The 27163-nt window shown below is 39.9% G+C and overlaps 2 protein-coding genes and 5 non-coding genes across 7 annotated transcripts in view; 5 read left to right on the top strand and 2 right to left on the bottom strand.

Annotated features, from left to right (window-relative positions):
• The window catches only part of LOC140680121 (uncharacterized), a 1112395-nt gene that overhangs the window by 670421 nt on the left and 414811 nt on the right, over positions 1-27163 (top strand). The gene's annotated exons all lie outside the window — the stretch shown is intronic.
• Positions 1-27163, bottom strand: part of LOC133570587 (uncharacterized) — a 353516-nt gene that overhangs the window by 288033 nt on the left and 38320 nt on the right. The gene's annotated exons all lie outside the window — the stretch shown is intronic.
• On the top strand, positions 16952-17023 carry trnap-ugg (transfer RNA proline (anticodon UGG)). Its single transcript has one exon. It is a non-coding gene; the product is annotated as a tRNA-Pro (tRNA).
• Positions 19217-19288, top strand: trnap-agg (transfer RNA proline (anticodon AGG)). The gene has a single exon. It is a non-coding gene; the product is annotated as a tRNA-Pro (tRNA).
• trnav-cac (transfer RNA valine (anticodon CAC)) lies at positions 21811-21883 on the top strand. The gene has a single exon. It is a non-coding gene; the product is annotated as a tRNA-Val (tRNA).
• Positions 24458-24531, bottom strand: trnan-guu (transfer RNA asparagine (anticodon GUU)). The gene has a single exon. It is a non-coding gene; the product is annotated as a tRNA-Asn (tRNA).
• trnav-cac (transfer RNA valine (anticodon CAC)) lies at positions 25066-25138 on the top strand. Its single transcript has one exon. It is a non-coding gene; the product is annotated as a tRNA-Val (tRNA).

Genomic DNA, 27163 nt, shown 5'->3' with positions numbered 1-27163 from the left:
ATATTGTCCCCAATCACCGTGATTATACTTCCATCTTCCTTCTATTTTAGTGCTTTCTGTCCTTTGGTTTATGTTTATGTGAATGAATATTGGGTAGTGATCACTTCCTATAGTGCTGTCTTTATTTACTTCCCACTCTACCTTTCCTGCTAACCCTTGTGACACTAGTGTTAAATCTATTGCTGTTTCTTTACCCGTAACTACATCTAACCTTGTTCCCGACCCATCATTCACACACACCAGTTCTTTTTCCTCCAAAAATGCTTCCAATGTTTCCCCATTCCAGTCATCCCTTTCACCCCACATTGTGCTATGTGCATTAAAGTCACCACACCAAATGATATTGCCACTCCAGTGCTCGACTATTGTTTCTAGTTGATGAATTTGTAATTTCTTGCACGGATTATAGAAGTTTAGCACTTTGTATCTTTCTTTATTATTCCATACTTCTACCCCTACTATTTCTAGTTCTTGTTTTTCTTTTAATATTGTATATTGCATATCTTCTTTAATAAATATGGCACATCCTCCTCCTTGCCCATCATTCCTATCTTTACGTATTGTTATGTATCCTTTTATTATAAAGCTCAATTTTGGCTTCAGCCAGGTTTCTTGAATACATAGTATATGTGGTTTATTTTTCATATTATTAATATAACCCTTTAGTTCCTGTCCGTTTGCTATTAAACTTCTGGCATTCCACTGAACAATTAACATGGCGTTGGATTGTGGTAACATGACTCGGTCTCGTCTACTCTCTGTAGTTCACCTTGTACCTGTTCCCAAGATAGTTCTTTTAAATTTAAGAACTTTGCTGCTGCTTTGACAATTATTTTGATCTTCTCAGTTTTATTTCTTGCCTGTTCTGTGCAGTTTATTACATATGCCAGGAACACAACTAGCTTGTCCATGGAAAGTCCTGTATTTGCTGCCTCTTGTTTTTTATTACTTGAATTATTGTCACATCTGTCTTGTTCTGATCTATTCTCACTTCTATCTTGTTCTACACTTTCTTTATTTCTTACTTTAACTGCCTCTGCGTATGTAATATTTCTTTCTACTCTGATTTGCTGTACTTCTGTTGCCTGTTTCCTAATGACACATCCTCCATACGCTGCTGTGTGATTCCCGCCACAGTTACAACACTTGACCAGTATATTGTCTCCACATTGTCCGTATTCATGCTCTCCTCCACACCTTCCACATCTCAACTTAGCATGGCACACACTGGCTATGTGCCCATAGCGTTGGCACTTGAAACAGCGTACTGGGGGTGGGACGTAAGCTCTAACGTAAAAGCTTAAAAACCCAATCATAATTCTTTGCGGTAGGACTTCCTCGACAAACTGTACTAATACAGATTCGCTCTCCGTCTTTTCTCCATTTCTAAATGCCATCATTCTTGTCATCATCTTGACAGTACCCCCTTTTATTTGTCTTTTCAATTCTTCTAAATTTTCACCCCTTGGGATTCCTGTCACTACTCCTCTTGCCCCCTTTCGTTCCCCCACTTCCATTTTTTCCTTTATTATCTTATTGCACAGTTTTTGCAACCGCATTGCTTTGTTCTTTTGCTCTCCATTTTTGCATTTGATCAAAAGTCGTCCGTCCCTGAGCACCTTCGCTATCTCCACCTCTCCGATGTCCTTTTTTAACCCCTTAACCAGTGTCATCAAACTTATGTCATTCATGTCTTGACCTGATTTAAATGTATATATGATCCTGTAATTATCTTCCATAGTCTTTTTCCTCTTTTCTACTTCTTCATCTTCTTCGTGTACTCTTTTAGCACTCGATTTTCCTTCATGCCCTCCACTCCCCTTCTTTCCTCTCTCCCCTCTAGTCCTATCCACATCCATACTTTCCTCATAAATCCCGTCACTATCCCCTTCCATCTCGATCCAGTCACAATACAGCTTATGCACAACCGCCAAGGAGATTTAGATACGCTCACTTGTTAGCCACCACTCCTTGTTTTACTTCCGCCTTCGTTAACACGTCACACTCCTCTCCCCCCATCTTGTTTTGTTCTTCCTCCTGTGTGACGTCATCGAGGTGTTCTCAACCGCGGAACAAATGTTGTCCAAACACGTGTTTCACTGGGACAATAGTGAGTGGTGCACACTTCCTTCGCCCAGCCACAGAACAACAGAAAGTGCCATTTAAGAGTTGCTGGTGTAACAATAAGAAGAATATATTCCACTCCTCTCTTGTACATGCGGCTTATGAGGTAATATACATTATATATGTTTATATTATTTACCTGATATGTTGTTCGAAGCTAACGTGCTAGCGTTAGCCAGCTAGCAGGCCTTTGTAGCAAATGCGAGCGTCTGAGGAGTGTATTTTATATGTTCTCTATGAGAATTATATTGACTTATTTAATACTTTAACTGTTTTTTTTTGCTCTATAGTACAGTCACGCTTAACATCATTAAATATTTGTTACTAGAAAGGAACGAACGTCTCGTAATTTAAGTCTGGAATAAGTCACATGGTATAATAATAATAATAAAACATTTTATTTGGTATAGCACTTTTCAGTGTACTCAAAGACGCTTTACAGGACAACAATTTAAATTATTATTATTATGACAGTGTAATATAATATATTACACATACATTGCAGTAGTCTACTTTGTGTTGGTGCTAACTTTATTAGCAATAAATACAAATTATGTTGTTTGCATGCACTTCTATTACCTTGATAACATCCATCCATTATCTTACCGCTTGTCCCTTTTTTGGGGTTGCGGGGGGGGGGACATATCATGGAAATTCAATCAACTGATGCTTGTTATTACAAATACACTATTTGCACAATTGTAAGTGATTATATATATATATTATATATGTAAGTAAATATTTAATGAAATAAATGTTAAATATTAAAATGGCTTTAATATACTGTACACAAATTGAACATGCATCAATATTTTGTTTGTAATCGAATCATGAGGTACCCAAATATTCTCAAAAAAATATATATATTTATGTATTTATATACACTATCTTTCAAAAAGTATTTGGCCACCTGCCTTTACTCACATAAGAACTTGAAGTGCCATCCCATGGAATTGTCCAACATGTTTTCTGGAGGATTCAAAGTTCCTTTCACTGGAACTAAGGGGCCAAGCCCAACTCCTGAAAAACCAACCCCACACCATAATTCTTCCTCCACCAAATTCCACGCTCGGCACAATGCAGTCCGAAATATAGCGTTCTCCTGGCAACCTCCAAACCCAGACTGGTCCATCAGGTTGCCAGATGGAAAAGCGTGATTCATCAGTCCAGGCGTCTCCACTGTTCTAGAGTCCAGTGGTGACATGCTTTACACCACTGCATCCCACTCTTTGCATTGTACTTAGTGATGTATGGCTTAGATGCAGCTGATCGGCCATGGAAAGCCATTCCATGAAGCTCTCTGCGTTCTGTACGTGGGCTAATTGGAAGGTCACATGAAGTTTGGAGCTCTGTAGCAACTGACTGTTCAGAGAGTCTTTGCACTATGCTGACCTCTCTATCAGTTTACGTGGCCCACCACTTGGTGGCTGACTTGCTGTTGTTCCCAAACTCTTCACTTTTCTTATAATAAAGCCGACAGTTGACTTTGGAATATTTAGGAGCGAGGAAATTTCACGACTGGATTTGTTGCACATGACAGTTCCACGCTGGAAATCACTGAGAGCGGCCCATTCTTTCACAAAATGTTTGTGGAAACAGTCTCCATGCCTAAGTGCTTGGTTTTATAAGTGATTAGGACACCTGATTGTCATCATTTGGATGAATGGCCAAATACTTTTGGCAATATAGTGTATATATATTTTCACGCCAGCACATTTCTTAAGGTGTGAGTGAGGTTCAACCAACATACTATCGCACAGCCACACTTGCTGGCACTTGTTACACGTGCTTCGCTGCACTTCTGTTGTTTTTTTGTTGGGTTTAAGAATGTTGCTTTCGCAGAAGGAAGAACGAGGAGAGGATATTGCGTGTAAAAGTAAAGCCAACCGATCACAGCTCTGCAGTCCTGGTCACCGTTGACGTGAGGTCGGACTATTTTGGAGGTGCACGTGACACGTCAAGGTTGGCTGGTAGGTTGGTAGTGGGAGGAGCGAGTTGGCGTCACTCGATGCTGCAGCACAATGAAACTTGTATCTGTGCAGACTGACTTAATGCAATCATGACGGTATTAAAATCCCAGCAGGAGGTTTTCTATAAGTTGTTACTTTTTAATCAATAATTTATGTAAATGCAAAAAACAAGATCAATTACACAATTCATAATAATCAATAACTGATGATTATTCCATGTGTAGAAGAACATCACCAGAAAGTGGTGTCTGTCCACTTGGAAAATATTATATTTGATAGACTAAAAAATATTTGACACATCTGAGCTGAAGTCTGTTTGTGTTGTCTTGCGGACGTCCAACAGATGAACGCTCGTCAAGAAGAACGTCCCCTTCAGCAGCAGGAGGATGCACAGCCCCCCCACATTAAAGAAGAAGAGGAGGATCTCTGGGTTACTCAGGAGGAAGAGTTTCTTCCAGGGCAGGAGGAGGATGATGTCAGCAAGTTTCCACTGACTGTTGTCTCTGTGAAGACTGAAGAGCATGAAGACAAAGCACCTGAGTCCTCACAGCTTCATCACAGTCCAAGTAAGCACATATCATTTTATTCTCAGGGCATTCAATCCATCACAACTGGACTGTTCACTTTGTCTTAGAAGACGCATCCAAGTAGGATTCATCACTTCATGCTCATACACTTCAAGTCTTAAATCTAATCATTGGAATTTAGAGGGGAACTGCACTTTTTTGGGGATTGTTTTCTATCGTTCACAATCATTATAAAAGACATGAGGGTGGATATATAAAAATAAATAAATCACATTCTAACTAGGGCTGGGCGATATGGCCTTTTATTAATATGTGGATATGTTTAGTCCATGTCACGATACACCATATATATGTGGATATGTTTAGGCCATGTCACGATACACCATATATATGTGGATATGTTTAGTCCATGTCACGATACACCATATATATGTGGATATGTTTAGTCCATGTCACCATACACCATATATATGTGGATATGTTTAGGCCATGTCACCATACACCATATATATGTGGATATGTTTAGTCCATGTCACCATACACCATATATATGTGGATATGTTTAGTCCATGTCACGATACACCATATATATGTGGATATGTTTAGTCCATGTCACGATACACCATATATATGTGGATATGTTTAGTCCATGTCACCATACACCATATATATGTGGATATGTTTAGGCCATGTCACGATACACCATATATATGTGGATATGTTTAGTCCATGTCACGATACACCATATATATGTGGATATGTTTAGTCCATGTCACCATACACCATATATATGTGGATATGTTTAGGCCATGTCACGATACACCATATATATGTGGATATGTTTAGTCCATGTCACGATACACCATATATATGTGGATATGTTTAGGCCATGTCACCATACACCATATATATGTGGATATGTTTAGGCCATGTCACCATACACCATATATACCGTATTTTCCGCACTATAAGGCGCACCTAAAAACCACAAATTTTCTCAAAAGCTAACAGTGCGCCTTATAACCCGGTGCGCTTTATTACGATTAATTTTCATAAAGTTTCGATCTCGCAACTTCGGTAAACAGCCGCCATCTTTTTTCCCGGTAGAACAGGAAGCGCTTCTTCTTCTACGCAAGCAACCGCCAAGGAAAGCACCCGCCCCCATAGAACAGGAAGCGCTTTAAGCAACCACCCGCCCCCGGAAGAAGAAGAAAAAACGCGCGGATATCACCGTACGTTTCATTTCCTGTTTACATCTGTAAAGACCACAAAATGGCTCCTACAAAGGACAAGGATCCGGTTCATAAAAAGACGCAATCTCTCCATCCGCACACGGATTACTACCGTATTTCACAGCAACTGATATTCCTGTGAACTGCACTGTGGAACGGGAGCACGTACGGTGAATATTCGCACCACAGGGAATGAGAAGTCATCCTTCACTGTGGTTCTAGCTTGCCATGCTAATGGCCAGAAACTTCCTCCCATGGTGATATTCAAAAGGAAGACCTTGCCAAAAGAGACCTTTCCAGCCGGCGTCATCATAAAAGCTAACTCGAAGGGATGGATGGATGAAGAAAAGATGAGCGAGTGGTTAAGGGAAGTTTACGCGAAGAGGCCGGGTGGCTTTTTTCACGCTGCTCCGTCCATGTTGATATACGACTCTATGCGCGCCCACATCACAGATGGTGTCAAAAAACAAGTGAAGCACACAAATACAACACTCGCCGTCATTCCGGGTGGATTAACCAAAGAACTCCAACCGCTGGATATTGGTGTCAACAGGGCATTCAAATCACGAGTGCGAACGGCGTGGGAAAAATGGATGACCGAAGGCGAACACACCTTCACTAAAACGGGCAGACAGCGCCGGACGACATACGCCAACATCTGCCAGTGGATTGTAAATGCCTGGGCAGATATTTCTGTCACAACTGTGGTCCGAGCTTTCCGGAAGGCAGGATTCACAGAACTGCTGCACAACAACAGCGACACTGAATCCGATGACTTCGAAGAGACGGAGCCGGCCATTTTGGAACCCACGCTTGCGCAACTTTTCAATTCGGACACCGAAGACGAAGAATTCGAAGGATTTACAAATGAAGAATAACTTCAAAAGGTGAGCGCTATGTTTATTTTGTGTGTTGTGACATTAACGTTCGAGCAACATTACCGGTATGTTGCTATTGCTCTACACCATTTTGAATTTTACTATGTTTGTGATTGCACATTTGTACATTTTGGGACAGAGTTGTTAGAACGCTGGTTTTCAATATATTATTAAAGTTTGACTGAACTATCTGACTGTTTTTTTGACATTCACTTTAGCGCAGCGTTTTTTTGACATTCACTTTAGCGCAGCGTAGGCGCGGCTTATAGTCCGGGGCGGCTTATTGGTGGACAAAATTATGAAATATGTAATTCATAGAAGGTGCGGCTAATAATCCGGTGCGCCTTATAGTGCGGAAAATACGGTATGTGGATATGTTTAGTCCATGTCACGATACACCATATATATGTGGATATGTTTAGGCCATGTCACCATACACCATATATATGTGGATATGTTTAGGCCATGTCACGATACACCATATATATGTGGATATGTTTAGGCCATGTCGCGATACACCATATATATGTGGATATGTTTAGGCCATGTCACCATACACCATATATATGTGGATATGTTTAGTCCATGTCACGATACACCATATATATGTGGATATGTTTAGGCCATGTCACGATACACCATGTATATGTGGATATGTTTAGAACACGTCACGATACACCATATATATGTGGATATGTTTAGTCCATGTCACGATACACCATATATATGTGGATATGTTTGCCTTAGCCTTAAATGAACACTTGATGCATATAATCACAGCAGTATGATGATTCTATGTGTCTACTTTAAAACATTATTCTTCATACTGCATTAATATATGCTACTTTTAAACTTTCATGCAGAAAGGGAAATCACAACTAAGTCAATTTAGCAAAAGTGTATTTATTAAACAGTTATTAAGCAGTGGCACAAACATTCATGTCATTTCAAAACAGAAAGTGCAAGATTGTCAGAGACATTTTAAAACAAGCTATTAGTGCACTTTTGTGCATGATGTCACTAAGATGACATATCAAAACAACACTAAATTAAAGTGCACTTTTTGTACCGAACGCCACTACAGTAGTTAAAAACAAATAAAATGCACTTTTGTGCATGATGTCACACAAGATATTTCAATAAGTGTCAAATAAAAATGAGCTGCATAATAGGAAATCAAATAGTGTATGTCCTTCACTATGTGGTAGGTTCCTGCGGACGTTATCTCGTTCTGTTGTTGACTATTTGTTTCATACGGTGTTGATGTGGAAATGGTTGCTTGGGCATTTTGTGGGTGTGGCACTGAACGGAGATGTTGACATGCAGAGTTTCAAGCACTCCTCATTCTCTAGCGGGTGACTTTTCAAATGATGCTACATTAGCAGTGCTGCTACTTTTTGTAGCAACGCTTTTGCCGCATACTTGACACATAACGGTTGTCTGTTCACCATCTACCCGCTTGAAGCCAAACCACCGCCAGACGATGGACCCCCTGCTGTTTTTCTTGGGAATTAATTCTTCCTTCATTTGTTACCAGATTGGCACCTTCTTTCTCTCGTATTACCACTAGCACCACAGCTAACGTTACCATGCCGCTACCTGTCTGCTCCGTGAGAGCGTATGACGTTGCACACGTGACAGTATGTGACGTATGTAAGAAGGTGCGCTTGTTTTATGTCTCTGTGAGAAGGAGAGACAAGAAAGAGTGAGAAGAGCCTGTAGTGTAATGCCTGCAGCTAAAAGCAACTGTGTGAGAACATATACTCCAATATCACCATATAGTCATTTTCTATATCGCACAGAGACAAACCCACGATATATCCAGTATATTCCATACATCACCCAGCCCTAATTCTAACTCATAAATGTAAATAAAAGTCCACTTGCAATGGAGCCAATGGGAGGTCCTCTATAACCATCCAAAATACACCAACAATACTCCATTTGCATTTTGTGGCTTGAATGTCCACCAAATGTTAGTTGAGTTGACTTGACTTTGAATTTATTTGGAACATGCAAGCATACAACATGATACATCACACATGCATGCATACAACATGATACATCATACATGCATGCATGCAACATGATACATCACACATGCATGCATACAACATGATACATCACACATCCATGCATACAACATGATACATCACACATGCATGCATACACCATGATACATCACACATGCATACAACATGATACATCACGCATCCATGCATACAACATGATACATTACATGCATGCATACAACATGATACATCACACATGCATGCATACAACATGATACATCACACATGCATGCATACAACATGATGCATCACACATGCATGCATACAACATGATACATCACACATGCATGCATACAACATGATGCATCACACATGCATGCATACAACATGATACATCACACATGCATGCATACAACATGATACATCACACATGCATGCATACAACATGATACATCACACATGCATGCATACAACATGATACATTACATGCATGCATACAACATGATACATCACACATGCATGCATACAACATGATGCATCACACATGCATGCATACAACATGATACATCACACATGCATGCATACAACATGATGCATCACACATGCATGCATACAACATGATACATCACACCTGCATGCATACAACATGATACATCACACATGCATGTATACAACATGATACATCACAATTTCCAGTTTGTCTTTTCAACATGTTTGAAAAGGAGTAGGAAGAAGCAGAGCTTATTTAATTCTACCACTTTTCTTTTACATAACAGTTGCTAACACTTTAGTTCACTTCCTGTTCTCAATGTATTCACAATATACTCCATAAGTAATCACAATAAAAATAAATAAATAATAATGAGTGAAGTAAGTTATATTTCATATGGTGAGATGAGTAAGATGATGTAGAAAATGAATGATGGATGAAATAAATTGAGAATGTTTATCTTCTTCTTTGTACTTTGTAAACACTTTAAGTGTGAAGAGTTTCTTGAAGTGGATCATATTAGTACATTGTTTGATTGCTTTGCTTCATCCATTCCATCATTTAATTCCACATACTGATATACTGAAGGTCTTAAGTGTTGTACGTGCATACAAATGTTTTAAATTATATTTTTCTCTAAGATTATATTTCTCCTGAGAATTGTTGTACATTGTTGGCTAGCAGGTTATAGTTTGCTTTGTGTATCATTTTAGCTGTTTGCAAATTCACTATGTGGTGGAATTTCAGTATTTTTGATTCAATAAATAAAGTGTTTGTATGTTGTCTATATCCAACATGATGTATTATTATAACTGATCTTTTTTGTAACACAGTTAATGAATGAAGTGTACTTGTGTAGTTATTTCCCATATTTCTACACAATAAGTCAGATATGTAACACTAGTGAGCAGTAGAGAATATGGAGTCATTTTTGGTCTACAACATGTTTTGTTTTATTCATTATTGACGTGTTTCTTGCTACTTTATGTTGTTTATTTTTTACATGAGATTTCCAGTTCAATTTATCATCAATTATTATACCTAGACATGTGATTTCATTTACTCTTTCAATTTCTATTCCGTCTATTTGTATTTGTGTTTGACTTTCTCTTCTACTGTTACCAAATAGCATTATTTTACTTTTACTGAGATTCAAAGATTGTCAAAGCATCTTTTTAATGTGTTCATTTCTTCTGTTATTATTTGTATTATCTTCTGTGTGTTCTCTCCTGAACAGAAAGCAGTTGTGTCGTCTGCAAATAAAACTAACTTTAAGTCCTTTGTAACTTTACAAATGTGGTTTATATAAAGATGAAACAATCTTGGTCCCAGTATTGATCCCTGGGGTACACCACAAGATATATCTAGCTGTGTTGACATATTTTCACCCATCTTCACATATTGCTTCCTGTTGGTTAAATAGCTTCTTACCCAGTTCAAGACCAAACCTCTGATGCCATATCCTTCTAGTTTTGTTATAAAAATATCATGATTAATTGTGTCAAATGCTTTAGTTAAGTCCATGAATACTGCGGCCGCACATTCTTTACCATCTATTGCATTGCTCATTTCCTCTGTTATTTGGATCAATGCTATCCATGTTGACATATTTGCTGTGAATTCTGGTGTGTAGTTAGTAAACTGGTGTATGTCTCCATTCTTAGAAATTGGTACAACTTTTGCAATTTTCATTTTGTCAGGGAATTTGCGGGTTAGAAATGATACGTTGCTGATATATGTCAGAGGTTCTGAAATGTCTTCTATAACCTTTTTTATGGTTACCATATCTATTCCATGACAGTCGGTTGAGGTCTTGGATTTACAATGTTTTACAATTTTGATTATTTCTTCTTTTGTCACGTTCTTAAGAAACATGGAATTGGGATTTCTGTCTATGAGCTCACTCAAGTCCTCAACTGATCCATCATCTGCATTTGGAAATCTTTGTTCCACATTGTTTCTGATATTAACAAAGTAATCATTAAAACGTTCAACTATTTGGTTCATATTGTCATTTTTTGTATTTCCATGTAGAAAGTACTGGGGGTAATCTTTCTTAGCAGCATTTTTAATGATGCTATTTAGGATGCCCCATGTTGCTCTCATGTTGTTTCTGTTCTTCTTTAATAATTGTCTGTAGTATTCCTTCTTACATGTTCCTAGTATACCAATTAGCTTGTTTTTATATTTATTATACTTATTTATAGATGTCTGTGTTATTAATATTCCATATAATGTCTTTTTTTTGTGACAAGCATTTTTCAGTCCTTTTGTCATCCATGGTTGGTTGTTTTTCTTTTGCTTCTTACTAACTTCTTTCCATGGACAACATAAACATTGATATTATACATGTGGGACAATATATATATATATGTATATATATATATATATAAAATATATATATACCGTATATAAATGCTGTTAAATGTAGCTTTGATGTGGCAAGCTACTTTTGCAGTGTAGCTTGTAGTGTAGCGTGCTCCAATTCTCTGAGGATAGCTTAGCTCCATTTAATTGAGAGTAACTTGTAGCTTAGCTTACTACATTGTCCAGGTAGCTTGCCCATCACTGTCTATTTGGCCTAGCTCACATGTCAATAGTTTGAATACTGCAAACTTCAATACAGTAACACCTCATTTGTTCTGCAGACGTCCAGCGGGTGTCAGCGGGGAGTCATGAAGAGGAGTGGCACACCAGTGTGGGACAGAAGGAGCTACAGGCCCCCTCCCACATTAAAGAGGAGCAGCTTCATGATGAAGATGAAGCTCAGTCCTTACAGCTTCATCACAGTCAAAGTGAGGAGAACAGAGGGGCGGAGCTTGTAAGTCAACACATCACAGAAGCTGATGGAGAGCATTGTGAAGATATCAAGTCAGAACCAGACAGCATCTTTGCTCCACTGTCAGACATGGACCACATGATGTCACACTCTTCTGATCACAGTGACCACATCCAAAAACCTTTGGAGAGTAAAAATGACTCTAAAGGTGATACGAGACATCACACTAACAACAAACACTTTGACTGCTCTGAATGTGGGAAATCATTTAGAAAGAAGAGTCATTTTACAGAACACATGAGAACACATACTGGAGAGAAACCTTTTGCTTGCTCAGCTTGTGCTAAAAGATTCAACACTAAGAAGGAAATGATATTCCACATGAGAACACACACAGGTGAGCAATCTTTTGCTTGCTCTGTTTGTAAGAAGAGTTTCTCCAGAAAGGAACACATGACCACACACATGAGAACACACACTGGAGAGAAACCTTTTACTTGCTCTGTTTGTAAGAAGAGTTTCTCCAGAAAGGGTGACATGACCACACACATGAGAACACACACTGGAGAGAAACCTTTTGCTTGCTCAGCTTGTGCTGAAAGTTTCAACACTAAGAAGGAACTTATATTACATGTGAGAACACACACAGGTGGTAAACCTTTTACTTGCGCCGTTTGTAAGAAGAGTTTCTCCAGAAAGGAACACATGACCAGACACACGAGAACACACACTGGAGAGAGACCTTTTGTTTGCTCAGCTTGTGCTAAAAGATTCAACACTAAGAAGGAAATGATATTACACATGAGGACACACACAGGTGAGAAACCCTTTGCTTGCTCTGTTTGTAAGAAGATTTTCTCCAGAAAGGAACACATGACCACACACATGAGAACACACACTGGAGAGAAACCTTTTACTTGCTCTGTTTGTAAGAAGAGTTTCTCCAGAAAGGGTGACATGACCATACACATGGGAACACACACTGGAGAGAAACCTTTTGCTTGCTCAGCTTGTGCTAAAAGATTCAACACTAAAAAGAAAAGTATATTACACATGAGAACACACACTGGAGAGAAACCTTTTGCTTGCTCAGCTTGCGCTAAAAGATTCAACACTAAGATTGAAATGATGTTACACATGAGAACACACACAGGTGAGAAACCTTTTTCTTGCTCTGTTTGTAAGAAGAGTTTCTCCAGAAAAGAACACATGACCACACACATGAGAACACACACTGGAGAGAAACCTTATACTTGCTCTGTTTGTAAGAAGAGTTTCTCCAGAAAGGGTGACATGACCATACACATGAGAACACACACTGGAGAGAAACCTTTTGCTTGCTCAGCTTGTGCTAAAAGATTCAACACTAAGAAGAAAATTATATTACACATGAGAACACACTCAGGTGAGAAACCTTTTACTTGCTCTGTTTGTAAGAAGAGTTTCTCCAGAAAGGAACACATGACTACACACATGAGAACACACACTGGAGAGAAACCTTTTACTTGCTCTGTTTGTAAGAAGAGTTTCTCCAGAAAGGGTGACATGACCATACACATGAGAACACACACTGGAGAGAAACCTTTTGCTTGCTCAGCTTGTGCTAAAAGATTCAACACTAAGAAGAAAATTATATTACACATGAGAACACACACTGAAAAGAAACCTTTTGCTTGCTCAGTGTTAGAATAATTATGTATATATTATCACACTAACTTTAGTATCCTTAAAGTCTGTTGCTTTAGTTATTAGTTATTGTGCTCAAGTTAGACTTTTCTATTTGTGCAAGGACAAAAACTTCTTGTCTGAGGGGTGGCCTCAGCCACAGATGTTATCTTTGTTTTAGCCCGCTAACAGCCAAGGACTTCAAGGACCTCAACGAAGATAAGACGACAACACGCAGACGAAGCAGAGACTTTAAGGACCTCAATGAGGATAAGATGACAACATGCAGACAAAGCGGAGACAAGGCGAAATCACAAGGCCCCCACCACATTCTGTCACGTATTGTGCGTCCTGGACCTGCTTTGCATAAAATATGTGACCACTCTTTTTAGAGGCGGCCTCAGTGATGTTGACTGTGGAACTCTTGAATAAATAGAGGGACGCGGGAGCTGAACCTTAGAGCGTAGGGCAAGACTGTGACTAAGTGTGCAGCTCCATGTGTTCTCCTCATGAGCTAAATTGAACTCTGTCTCTGCATGATTCCTTGCTTCTTGTCTGATGAATATATGTCATAAGTGTTTGAACCTGACACTCAGCTTGTGCTAAAAGATTCTACACTAAAAAGGAACTTTTATTACACATGAGAACACACATTGGGGAGAAACTTTTTACTTGCTATGTTTGTAAGAAGAGTTTCTCCAGAAAGCAAATCATGACCAGACACATGAGAACACACACTGGAGAGAAACCTTTTGCTTGCTCTGTTTGTAAGATGAGTTTCTCCAGAAAGCAAATCATGACCACACACATGAGAACACACACTGGAGAGAAACCGTTTAGTTGCACTGTGAGTGATAAGATGTTCAGGTTTAAGTATCAGGCCAGTAGACACAAGTGTGTAACAGTCATGGAAGCTGCAGGGATTTAAAAACACTTAAAGGGGAACATTATCACAATTTCAGAAGGGTTAAAACCATTAAAAATCAGTTCCCAGTGGCTAATTTTATTTTTCGAAGTTTTTTTCAAAATTCTACCCAGCACGCAATATCCCTAAAAAAGCTTCAATGTGCCTGATTTTAACCATCGTTATATACACCCGTCCATTTTCCTGTGACGTCACATAGTGATGCCAATACAAACAAACATGGCGGATAGAACAGCAAGCCATAGCGACATTAGCTCGGATTCAGACTCGGATTTCAGCGGCTTAAGCGATTCAACAGATTACGCATGTATTGAAACGGATGGTTGTAGTGTGGAGGCAGGTAGCGAAAACCAAATCGAAGAAGAAACTGAAGCTATTGAGCCATATCGGTTTGAACCGTATGCAAGCGAAACCGACGAAAACGACACGACAGCCAGCGACACGGGAGAAAGCGAGGACGAATTCGGCGATCGCCTTCTAACCAACGATTGGTATGTGTTTGTTTGGCATTAAAGGAAACTAACAACTATGAACTAGGTTTACAGCATATGAAATACATTTGGCAACAACATGCACTTTGAGAGTGCAGACAGCCCATTTCAGGCACGCTAAGAACATATATTTTTCCACGATTTCAGCACTCAGGTTAACCATACCTAAATAGACACAAAATACTGCATTACACAAGACTACCCGAATGTACTCGAATGATTGAAAAAAATAAATATTGTTAAGCTAAATTATTGGCAAACACAGTTTATGTATAATAATTTACGTAAAACCGCGAGTAATGAATAAAGTTTTCATCAATTAATATATTCTGTAGACATACCCTCATCCGCTCTTTTTTCCTGAAAGCTGATCTGTCCAGTTTTGGAGTTGATGTCAGCAGGCCAGGGAAGCTAGGGTCGATATTCTTCTCTTGATCATCTTCGGTGGCATAAGGGACGGTGTGAGCCAAGACATCCAGGGGGTTTAGCTCGCTCGTCTGCGGGAACAAACTGCCGCCATTGCTTGCCGTGCTACCGAGGGCCTTTGTCCCTGAATTGCTCACACACTCCGGCAGATTCAATGGGGGTCTGGCGGCAGATTTCTTTGACTTTATGGTTGGAAATGCATCTGCTTTGAGTGTCGCAGGATATCCACACATTCTTGCCATCTCTGTCGTAGCATAGCTTTCGTCGGTAAAGTGTGCGGAACAAACGACTGACCATTTCGTCGGCTTTCCCCACAGCCTCGTATTTAAAACAAATTTCGTCCAATTTCTTGCCACTTTCACATCTTTGGGCCACTGGTGCAACTTGAATCCGTCCCTGTTCGTGTTGTTACACCCTCCGACAACACACCGACGAAAGTGAGAAAATGGCGGATTGCTTCCCGATGTGACGTCACGTTGTGACGTCATCGCTCCGAGAGCGAATATTAGAAAGGCGTTTAATTCGCCAAAATTCACCCATTTAGAGTTCGGAAATCGGTAAAAAAAATATATGGTCTTTTTTCTGCAACATCAAGGTATATATTGACGCTTACATAGGTCTGGTGATAATGTTCCCCTTTAAATTAGTGGTAAAAGTGCAATATAATAACACAATTTCAGAATGATTTCCTTGTTAAAATCTCACAATTCATGAGATTTTTATCTAAAATGATAATTTTTGGGGCTTGTTGGTCTAGTGGTATGATTCTTGTTTAGGGTGCGTAAGGTCCCAGGTTCAATTCCTGGACAAGCCCTTAACAGTGATTTAAAACTCTTAGCTTAATTTTCCAAACTGCACACAATGAAGGGATCAATGAAAATGTATAAAATCAAATACAGTGGTAGCTCAATTTACGAGCTCTAATTGTTTTAGGACAGAGCTTGTAACCCTTAGTTCTTTTTTGCAGGAAAATAGCCATACTTTTAAATTAGTGGTAAAAGTGCAATATACTAACCCAGTTTCAGAATGATTTCCCTGTTAAAATCTCACAATTCATGAACATTTTTGATGAAAGTTGATTTTTTTTGGGGCTTGTTGGTCTAGTGGTATGATTCTCGCTTAGGGTGCGAGAGGTCCCGGGTTCAATTCACGGTGAAGCCCTAAACAGTGATTTAAAACGCTTCGCTGAATTTTCCAAACTGCACACACTCAAGGAACAATGAAAATTATAAAATCAAATACAGTGGTAGCTCAATTTACAAGCTCTAATTGTTTTAGGACAGAGCTTGTAACCCTTAGTTCTTTTTTGCATGAAAATTGCCATACATTTAAATTAGTGGTATAAGTGCAATATACTAAGCCAGTTTCAGAATGATTTCCCTGTTAAAATCTCACAATTCATGAGATTTGTATCTAAAATTATATTTTTCGGGGCTTGTTGGTCTAGTGGTATGATTCTCGCTTTGGGTGCGAGAGGTCCCGGGTTCAATTCCTGGACAAGCCCTTAGCAGTGATTTAAAACTCTTAGCTTAATTTTCCAAACTGCACACAATGAAGGGATCAATGAAATTGTATAAAATCAAATACAATGGTAGCTCAATTTACAAGCTCTAATTTTTTTAGGACAGAACTTGTAACACTTAGTTCTTTTTTGCAGGAAAATAGCCATACCTTTAAATTAGTGGTAAAAGTGCAATATACTGACCCAGTTTCAGAATGATTTCCCTGTTAAAATCTCACAATTCATGAACATTTTTGATGAAACTTGTTTTTTCGGGGCTTGTTGGTCTAGTCCAGGGGTCGGCAACCTTTACCACTCAAAGAGCCATTTTGACCAGCTTCACAAATTAAAGAAAACAATGGGAGCCACAAAAACCTTTTGAAATTTAGAATGAAATAACACTGCATACAAAGTTGTTGTTTTTTGCTTTGTGCTATGTATAAACCAAGGGTCTCAGACACGCAGCCATCACCTTAATATGAAAATTGAATGTTTGTTAGTGCGGCCCGCCAGTTTTATATGAATGGCGCTTGACAGCGTCATACTTTTCAACCCTCCCGATTTTTCCGTCAGACTACGAATTTCAGGGCAACTGATGTGTGGGGGAGCAGGGTTGGGGTGGGGGCGGGGTTTGGTGGTAGCAGGGGTGTATAATGTAGCCCGGAAGAGTTAGGGCTGCATGGGATTCTGGGTATTTGTTCTGTTGTGTTTATGTTGTTTTACGGTGCAGATGTTCTCCCGAAATGTGTTTATCATTCTTGTTTGGTGTGGGTTCACAGTGTGGCGCATTATTAGTAAGAGTGTTAAAGTTTTTTATACCGCCACCGTCAGTGTAACCTGTGTGGCTGTTGACTAAGTATGCCTTGCTGTCACTTGCGTGTGCAAGTAGAAGATGCATACAACAAAGGGCTGGGCTGGCACACGCTGTTTGTACAGATTGTAGAGGGCGCTAAATGCTGTACCATCATGGCACGCCCTTATTATTATTGTTAGGGTGAAAATTGGAGAATATTAATCCCGGGAGTTTTCTGCGAGAGGTACCGAAATCCGGAAATCTCCCAGGAAAATCGGGGGGTTCAGCAAGTAAGCTGCTGAGCCGCATCAGAGTGATCAAAGAGCCGCATGCGGCTCCGGAGTTGCGGGTTGCCGACCCCTGGTCTAGTCGTATGATTCTCGCTTAGGGTGCGAGAGGTCCCTGGTTCAATTCCCGGACAAGCCCTTAACAGTGCTTTTGAACCCTCAGCTCAATTTTCCAAACTGCAAACACTCAAGGGATCAATGAAAATAATTTAAAAAAATGCAGTGATACCTCAATTTTCTAGTTCTAATTGTTTTAGGACAGAGCTTGTAACCCTTAGTTCTTTTTTGCAGGAAAATATCCAAACCTTTAAATTAGTGGTAAAAGTGTATTATACTAACCTATAGCTTTAGATTGTGTTCCCTATCAACATGTCACATTTATTGAGATTTTTGCAAAATCACAAGTCAGAGCTTGTTGGTCTAGTCGTATGATTCTCGCCTGATGTCTGGGGTTCAATTACTGAAAAAGCTCTTGTTCATTTATGCATGAAAATTGTAGTGAATCAAAATTTTTGTTAATAAAATTGCAGTTACAGGTTATCGCCCTAGATAAAATATAAACTTTTTTGAGAATTTGTTAACAATTGCCATAGGGCTTGATGGTCTATTTGTATGATTCTCGCTTAGGGTGCGAGAGGTCCCGTGTATAATTCCTGGACAAGCCCTTCACAGAGATTTAAAACTCTTAACTTAATTTTCCAAACTGCACACACTCAAGGGATCAACGAAAATGTATAAAATCAAATACAGTGGTAGCTCAATTTACAAGCTCTAATTGTTTTAGGACAGAGCTTGTAACCCTTAGTTCTTTTTTGCAGGAAAATAGCCATACCTTTAAATTAGTGGTAAAAGTGCAATATACTAACCTAGTTTTAGATTGTTCCCTATCAACATGTCACATTTATTGAGATTCTTGCAAAATGACAAGTCAGAACTTGTTGGTCTAGTTGTTTGATTCTCGCCTGAGGTCTGGGGTTCAATTACTGAAAAAGCTCTTGTTCATTTATGCATGAAAATTGTAGTGAATCAAAATTTGTGTTAATAAAAGTGCAGTTACAGGTTGTTTCCCCAGATAAAATATAAACTTTTTTGAGAATTTGGTAACTGTTGCCGTAGGGCTTGTTGGTCTAGTGGTATGATTCTCGCTTAGGGTGCGAGAGGTCCCGGGTTCAATTCCTGGACAAGCCCTTAACAGTGATTTAAAAGTCTTAGCTCAATTTTCCAAACTGCACACAATGAAGGGATCAATGAAAATGTATAAAATCGAATACAGTGGTGGCTCAATTTACAACCTTTAATTGTTTTAGGACAGAGCTTGTAACCCTTAGTTCTTTTTTGCAGGAAAATAGCCATACCTTTAAATTAGTGGTAAAAGTGCAATATACTAACACAGTTTCAGAATGATTTCCCTGTTAAAATCTTACAATTTGTAAGACTTTTTGTTGAAACATGTTTTTGCGGTTTATGTTGGTCGAGTCGTATGATTCTCGCTTAGGGTGCAAAAGGTCCAGAGCTTGTAACCTTAAGTTCTTTTTTGCATGAAAATAGCCATACCTTTAAATTAGTGGTAAAAGTGCAATATACCAACCCAGTTTCAGAATGATGTCCCTGTTAAAATCTCGCAATTCATGAACATTTTTGATGAAACTTGATTTTTCAGGGCTTGTTGGTCTAGTCCAGGGGTCGGCAACCTTTATCACTCAAAGAGCCATTTTGACCAGTTTCACAAATTAAAGAAAACAATGGGAGCCACAAAAATCTTTTGAAATTTAGAATGAAATAACACTGCATTCAAAGTTTTTTTTTTTGCTTTGTGCTATGTATAAACCAAGGGTCTCAGACACGCAGCCATCACCTCAATATGAAATTTGAATGTTAGTGCGGCCCGCAAGTTTTATATGAATGGCGCTTGACAGCGTCATACTTGGCAGACTACAAATTTCAGGGCAACTGTTCTCTCGAACGTGCCGTGATGGTACAGCATTTAGTGCCCACTACAACCAGCGTGCCGGCCCAACCACACGTTGTACGGGGCTTTTACTTGCTCACGTAAGTGACAGCAAGGCATTCTTGGTCAACAACTACACAGGTTACACTGACGGTGGCGGTATAAAAAACTTTAACACTCTTACAAATAATGCGCCACACTGTGAACCCACACCAAACAAGAATGACAAACACATTTCGGTAGAACATCTGCACCTTAACACAACAGAACAAATACCCAGAATCCCATGCAGCCCTAACTCTTCCCGGCTACATTATACACCCCCGCTACTAAACCCCGCCCACCTCAACCGACGCACGGAGGGGGTGGGGGGGGGGGGGGTTGATGTGTGGGGGAGCAGGGTTGGGGTGGGGGCGGGGTTTGGTGGTAGCAGGGGTGTATAATGTAGCCCGGAAGAGTAAGGGCTGCATGGGATTCTGATTTCCCTGTTAAAATCTCACTATTCATGAGATTTTTATCTAAAATTATATTTTTTGGGGCTTGTTGGTCTAGTGGTATGATTCTCGCTTAGGGTGCGAGAGGTCCCGGGTTCAATTCCTGGACAACCCCTTAACAGTGATTTAAAACTCTTAGCTCAATTTTCCAAACTGCACACACTCAAGGGATTGATTGATTGAGACTTTTATTAGTAGGTTGCACAGTGAAGTACATATTCCGTATAATTGACCACTAAATGGTAACACCCCAATAAGTTTTTCAACTTGTTTAAGTCGGGGTTCATATATATACTAACGTCATAATACAGTCATCACACAAGAGAATCACATTGAATTATTTACATTATTTACAATCTGGGGTCTGGAGGGGGGGGGGATTTGGCTTGCATTCATTTTGTGTTTTGAAAACAAACTGAGAAAGTGTTACAGAAAAAACTTCAAGACACTGACGGGATTTGAGCCCAACATCTCCTATGTAACAAACAGGCACCTTGACTGACAGCTACAGCGCCTTGAACAGCATGGGATTTCAACAAGATGTCTATAACCCTACACTGAATTAATGATAGCCAATTTGAGGCGATAGCATTGATTATCAGTAATTTACATTAGTTTAAACAAGCATGGCTTGAAAGTTATGTTGCAAACGTTTTAAATAGAAACTTTTTTGCAAATTTAGAGAAGGACATGGGCTGTACAAGAAAACCCTCAAACCCTCGTGCTCGCGTCAAGATTTCGTCCCTGGGTGGGCTTGAACCACTATCCTCTCAGTTAACAGCTGAACGCGCTGACCGATTGTCATTGTCTTTGGATGGGCGTAACTAGAAGTATACTGATTCAGCCTTCGGTGAGTCCAATATGCCCTTTGGGTGGAATGCCTGCGTTTTGCGGTTGTCACAAACATTGCTTTTGTCCCTTATGAATATTAGTTAAAATGTAATAAAAGCAACAGAATGCATTGGCAGGGAATCGGACTGGGTCTCCCGCGTGGCAGGCGAGAATTCTACCACTGAACCACCAATGCCTGTGCTGTAAAAGAGTTTTCTAAACTCGGTTAAGAGGAAGAACGTTTGAAATGCGGGCTGCGACAGACAAAACATGCTACAAAGTAGAACACATTCTACATGCACAAGGGATTTAACAACATCCACAAAAGGTAAGAAATGCAATGCAGCTAATAACAGCAATAAGACTAGCTAGCACCATGTTTTCCATTGGCCGAAAATCAACTTGTAAGTCTTGATATAGGTCTGCAACCTGCAGCAGTTTCCATGGTGTAGTGGTTATCACATTCGCCTCACACGCGAAAGGTCCCCTGTTCGAAACAGGGTGGAAACAAAGTCTTTTTACTTTCCTTCTTACCTCTATAAATAAGCAAGGAAATAAATGATAGCAAGGTCCTGTGTTTCATCATAAAGTAGTTTGCAACATAGCTGACCACCTCATGTACAGCCGAGCACACACAACACCAAATTTAGAGGGTTCTCATATAGGCAGACCTCAGGCTTCAACATCATGAATGCTGGGTTCCATGAAAATGTCACGCACAAACCTGTGAAATTTCTCATTCATTCAAGTCACTGTATTCTCAGGGCTTTCAATGGATTGCAACTGTACTGTTTAGATTGACTTATAAGATGTTTAACCTCTCTTTTAGCAGGAATCATAGGTGTAATTCCCAAAGAGTTAGAGAAGACAGCTGCAGTCTGAATGAGTGTTGGACTTGCTTTCAAATTAAGAACCAGTCAAATAGTCACCTGAAACCTAAATCATAGCAGAGGATGGTTTCGATTCATCGACCTCTGGGTTATGGGCCCAGCACGCTTCCGCTGGGCCACTCTGCTGTCTTAAACTACTAAATGCTTACTCTGGTGAATATCCAGACAAACTACTTGTAACAAAGTGATTTGGAACCCACCCAAAGTAGGGTTTCTTTCTGAGTCCTGGTTCAATCCACATTTAAAATGGCATTTTTTTGAAGAAAACATTGCAGTAAGTTGAAAGTTATGTTGCAAACGTGGCACACGTTTTAACTAGAAACTTTTTGGCAAATTTAGAGAAGGACATTGGCTCAAAAATGAGGCGATAGGCAACTCAATCCACATTTAAAATGGCATTTTTTTGAAGAAAACATTGCAGTAAACATCAAACTCTGTGGATCCATTGGGATTTTATTCAAAACGAATAGAATTTGGCTTGCATTCATGTGGTCTGAAAACAAACTGAGAAAGTGTTACAAAAAAAAAAGTCAAGACACTGACGGGATTTGAGCCCAACATCTACTATTTAACAAACAGGCACCTTGACTGACAGCTACAGTGCCTGGAACAGCATGGGATTTCAACACGATGTCTATAACCCTACACTGAATTGATGATAGCCAATTTGAGGCGATAGTATTGATTATCAGTAATTTACATTAGTTTAAACAAGCATGGCTTGAAAGTTATGTTGCAAACGTTTTAACTAGAAACTTTTTTGTAAATTTAGAGAAGGACATGGACTGTACAAGAAAACCCTCAAACCCTCGTGCTCGCGTCAAGATTTTGTCCCTGGGTGGGCTTGAACCACCATCCTCTCAGTTAACAGCCGAACGTGCTGACCGATTGTCATTGTCTTTGGATGGGCGTAACTAGAAGTATACTGATTCAGCCTTCGGTGAGTCCAATATGCCCTTTGGGTGGAATGCCTGCGTCTTGCGGTTGTCACAAACATTGTTTTTGTCCCTTATGAATATTAGTTAAAATGTAATAAAAGCAAAAAAATGCATTGGCCGGAAATCCGACCCGGGTATCCCGCGTGGCAGGCGAAAATTCTACCACTGAACCACCAATGCCTGTGGAGTGAAAGAGATTAATGAACTCGGTTAAGAGGAAGAACGTTTGAAATGCGGGCTGCGACGGACCAAACATGCTACACTGATTTAATGATAGCCAATATGAGGCGATAGCATTGATTATCAGTATTTTACATTAATTTAAACAAGAATGACTTGAAAGTTATGTTGCAAACGTGGCACACGTTTTAACTAGAAACTTTTTTGCAAATTTAGAGAAGGACATGGACTGTACAAGAAAACCCTCAAACACCTGTCGTCGAGTCAAGATTTCGTCCCTGGGTGGGCTTGAACCGCCATCTTCTCAGTTAACAGCCGAACGCGCTGACCGATTGTCATTGTCATTGGATGGGCGTAACTAGAAGTATACTGATTCAGCCTTCGGTGAGTCCAATATGCCTTTTGGGTGGAATGCCTGCGTCTTGCGGTTGTCACAAACATTGTTTTTGTCCATTATGAATATTAGTTAAAATGTAATAAAAGCAACAGAATGCATTGGCCGGGAATCTGACCCGGGTCTCCCGCGTGGCAGGCGAGAATTCTACCACTAAACCACCAATGCCTGTGGAGTAAAAGAGATTCATGAACTCAGTTAAGAGGAAGAACGTTTGAAATGCGGGCTGCGACGGACCAAACATGCTACACTGAATTAATGATAGCCAATATGAGGCGATAGCATTGATTATCAGTAATTTACATTAGTTTAAACAAGAATGGCTTGAAAGTTATGTTGCAAACGTGGCACACGTTTTAACTAGAAACTTTTTTGCAAATTTAGAGAAGGACATGGGCTGTACAGGGCGTAACTAGAAGTATACTGATTCAGCCTTCGGTGAGTCCAATATGCCCTTTGGGTGGAATGCCTGCGTCTTGCGGTTTTCACAAACATTGCTTTTGTCCCTAATGAATATTAGTTAAAATGTAATAAAAGCAACAGAATTTATTTGCCGGGAATCAGCTTGAAAGTTATGTTGCAAACGTGGCACACGTTTTAACTAGAAACTTTTTTGCAAATTTAGAGAAGGACATGGGCTGTACAAGGAAACCCTCAAAAACCTGTGCTCGAGTCAAGATTTCGTCCCTGGGTGGGCTTGAACCACCATCCTCTCAGTTAACAGCCGAACGCGCTGACCGATTGCGCCACAGAGACTTACTGGTTTACATGATTAATTACTGCACAAAAAAATTATAAAATCTCATGTTACGATGTCCCGATGTCATTGTCTTTGGATTAGCGTAACGAGAAGTACACTGCTTCAGACTTCAGGGAGTCCAATATGCCTTTTGGGTGGAATGCCTGCGTCTTGCGGTTGTCACAAACATTGCTTTTGTCCCTTATGAATATTAGTTAATATGTAATAAAAGCAACAGATTGCTTTGGCCGGGAATCGGACCCGGGTCTCCCGCGTGGCAGGCGAGAATTCTACCACTGAACCACCAATGGCTGTGGAGAAAATAGGTTTATGAACTCGGTTAAGAGGAAGAACGTTTGAAATGCGGGCTGCGACAGACAAAACATGCTACAAAGTAGAACACATTCTACGTGCACAAGGGATTTAACAACATCCACAAAAGGCAAGAAATGCAATGCAGCTAATAACAGCAATAAGACTAGCGAGCACCATGTTTTCCATTGGCCCAAAATCAACTTGTAAGTTTTGATAAAGGTCTGCAACTTGCGGCAGTTTCCATGGTGTAGTGGTTATCACATTCGCCTCACACGCGAAAGGTCCCCTGTTCGAAACAGGGTGGAAACAAGGTCTTTTTACTTCCCTTCTTACCTCTATAAATAAGCAAGGAAATAAATGATAGCAAGGTCCTGTGTTTCATCCTAAAGTAGTTTGCAACATACCTGACCACCTCATGTACAGCCGAGCACACACAACACCAAATTTAGAGGGTTCTCATATAGACAGACCTCAGGCTTCAACATCATGAATGCTGGGTTCCATGAAAATGTCACGCACAAACCTGTGAAATTTCTCATTCATTCAAGTCACTGTATTCTCAGGGCTTTCAATGGATTGCAACTGTACTGTTTAGATTGACTGATAAGATGTTTAACCTCTCTTTTAGCAGGAATCATAGGTGTAATTCCCAAAGAGTTAGAGAAGACAGCTGCAGTCTGAATGAGTGTTGGCCTTGCTTTCAAATTAAGAACCAGTCAAATAGACAACTGAAACCTAAATCATAGCAGAGGATGGTTTCGATCCATCGACCTCTGGGTTATGGGCCCAGCACGCTTCCGCTGCGCCACTCTGCTGCATTAAACTACAAGATGCTTACTCTGGTGAATATCCTGACAAACTACTTGAAACAAAGTGATTTGGAACCCATCTGAAGTAGTGTTTCTTTCTGAGTCCTGGTTCAATCCACATTTAAAATGGCATTTTTTTGAAGAAAACATTGCAGTAAACATCAAACTCTGTGGATCCATTGGGATTTTATTCAAAATGAATAGAATTTGGCTTGCATTCATGTGGTTTGAAAACAAACTGAGAAAGTGTTACAGAAAAAACTTCAAGACACTGACGGGATTTGAGCCCAACATCTCCTATTTAACAAACAGGCACCTTGACTGACAGCTACAGTGCCTGGAACAGCATGGGATTTCAACACGATGTCTATAACCCTACACTGAATTAATGATAGCCAATTTGAGGCGATAGCATTGATTATCAGTAATTTACATTAGTTTAAACAAGCATGGCTTGAAAGTTATGTTGCAAACGTTTTAAATAGAAACTTTTTTGCAAATGTAGAGAAGGACATGGGCTGTACAAGAAAACCCTCAAACCCTCGTGCTCGCGTCAAGATTTCGTCCCTGGGTGGGCTTGAACCACCATCCTCTCAGTTTACAGCCGAACGCGCTGACCGATTGTCATTGTCTTTGGATGGGCGTAACTAGAAGTATACTGATTCAGCCTTCGGTGAATCCAATATGCCCATTGGGTGGAATGCCTGCGTCTTGCGGTTTTCAAAAACATTGCTTTTGTCCCTTATGAATATTAGTTAAAATGTAATAAAAGCAAGAGAATGCATTGGCCGGGAATCGGACCCGGGTCTCCCGCGTGAATTCTACCATTGAACCACCAATGCCTGTGGAGTAAAAGAGATTTATGAACTCGGTTCAGAGGAAGAACGTTTGAAATGCGGGCTACGACGGACCAAACATGCTACACTGAATTAATGATAGCCAATATGAGGCGATAGCATTGATTATCAGTAATTTACATTAGTTTAAACAAGAATGACTTGAAAGTTATGTTGCAAACTTGGCACACGTTTTAACTAGAAACTTTTTTGCAAATTTAGAGAAGGACATGGGCTGTACAAGAAAACCCTCAAACCCTCGTGCTCGCGTCAAGATTTCGTCCCTGGGTGGGCTTGAACCACCATCCTCTCAGTTAACAGCCGAACGCGCTGACCGATTGTCATTGTCTTTGGATGGGCGTAACTAAAAGTATACTGATTCAGCCTTCGGTGAGTCCAATATGCCCTTTGGGTGGAATGCCTGCGTCTTGCGGTTTTCACAAACATTGCTTTTGTCCCTTATGAATATTAATTAAAATGTAATAAAAGCAACAGAATGCATTGGCCGGGAATCGGACCCGGGTCTTCCGCGTGAATTCTACCATTGAACCACCAATGCCTGTGGAGTGAAAGAGATTAATGAACTCGGTTAAGAGGAAGAAAGTTTGAAATGCGGGCTGCGACGGACCAAACATGCTACACTGAATTAATGATAGCCAATATGAGGCGATAGCATTGATTATCAGTAA

Source organism: Nerophis lumbriciformis, linkage group LG28, assembly GCF_033978685.3.
Source record: "Nerophis lumbriciformis linkage group LG28, RoL_Nlum_v2.1, whole genome shotgun sequence".
Classification (NCBI taxonomy): Eukaryota; Metazoa; Chordata; class Actinopteri; order Syngnathiformes; family Syngnathidae; genus Nerophis; species Nerophis lumbriciformis.
This window is presented reverse-complemented; position numbering and strand designations above follow the sequence as displayed.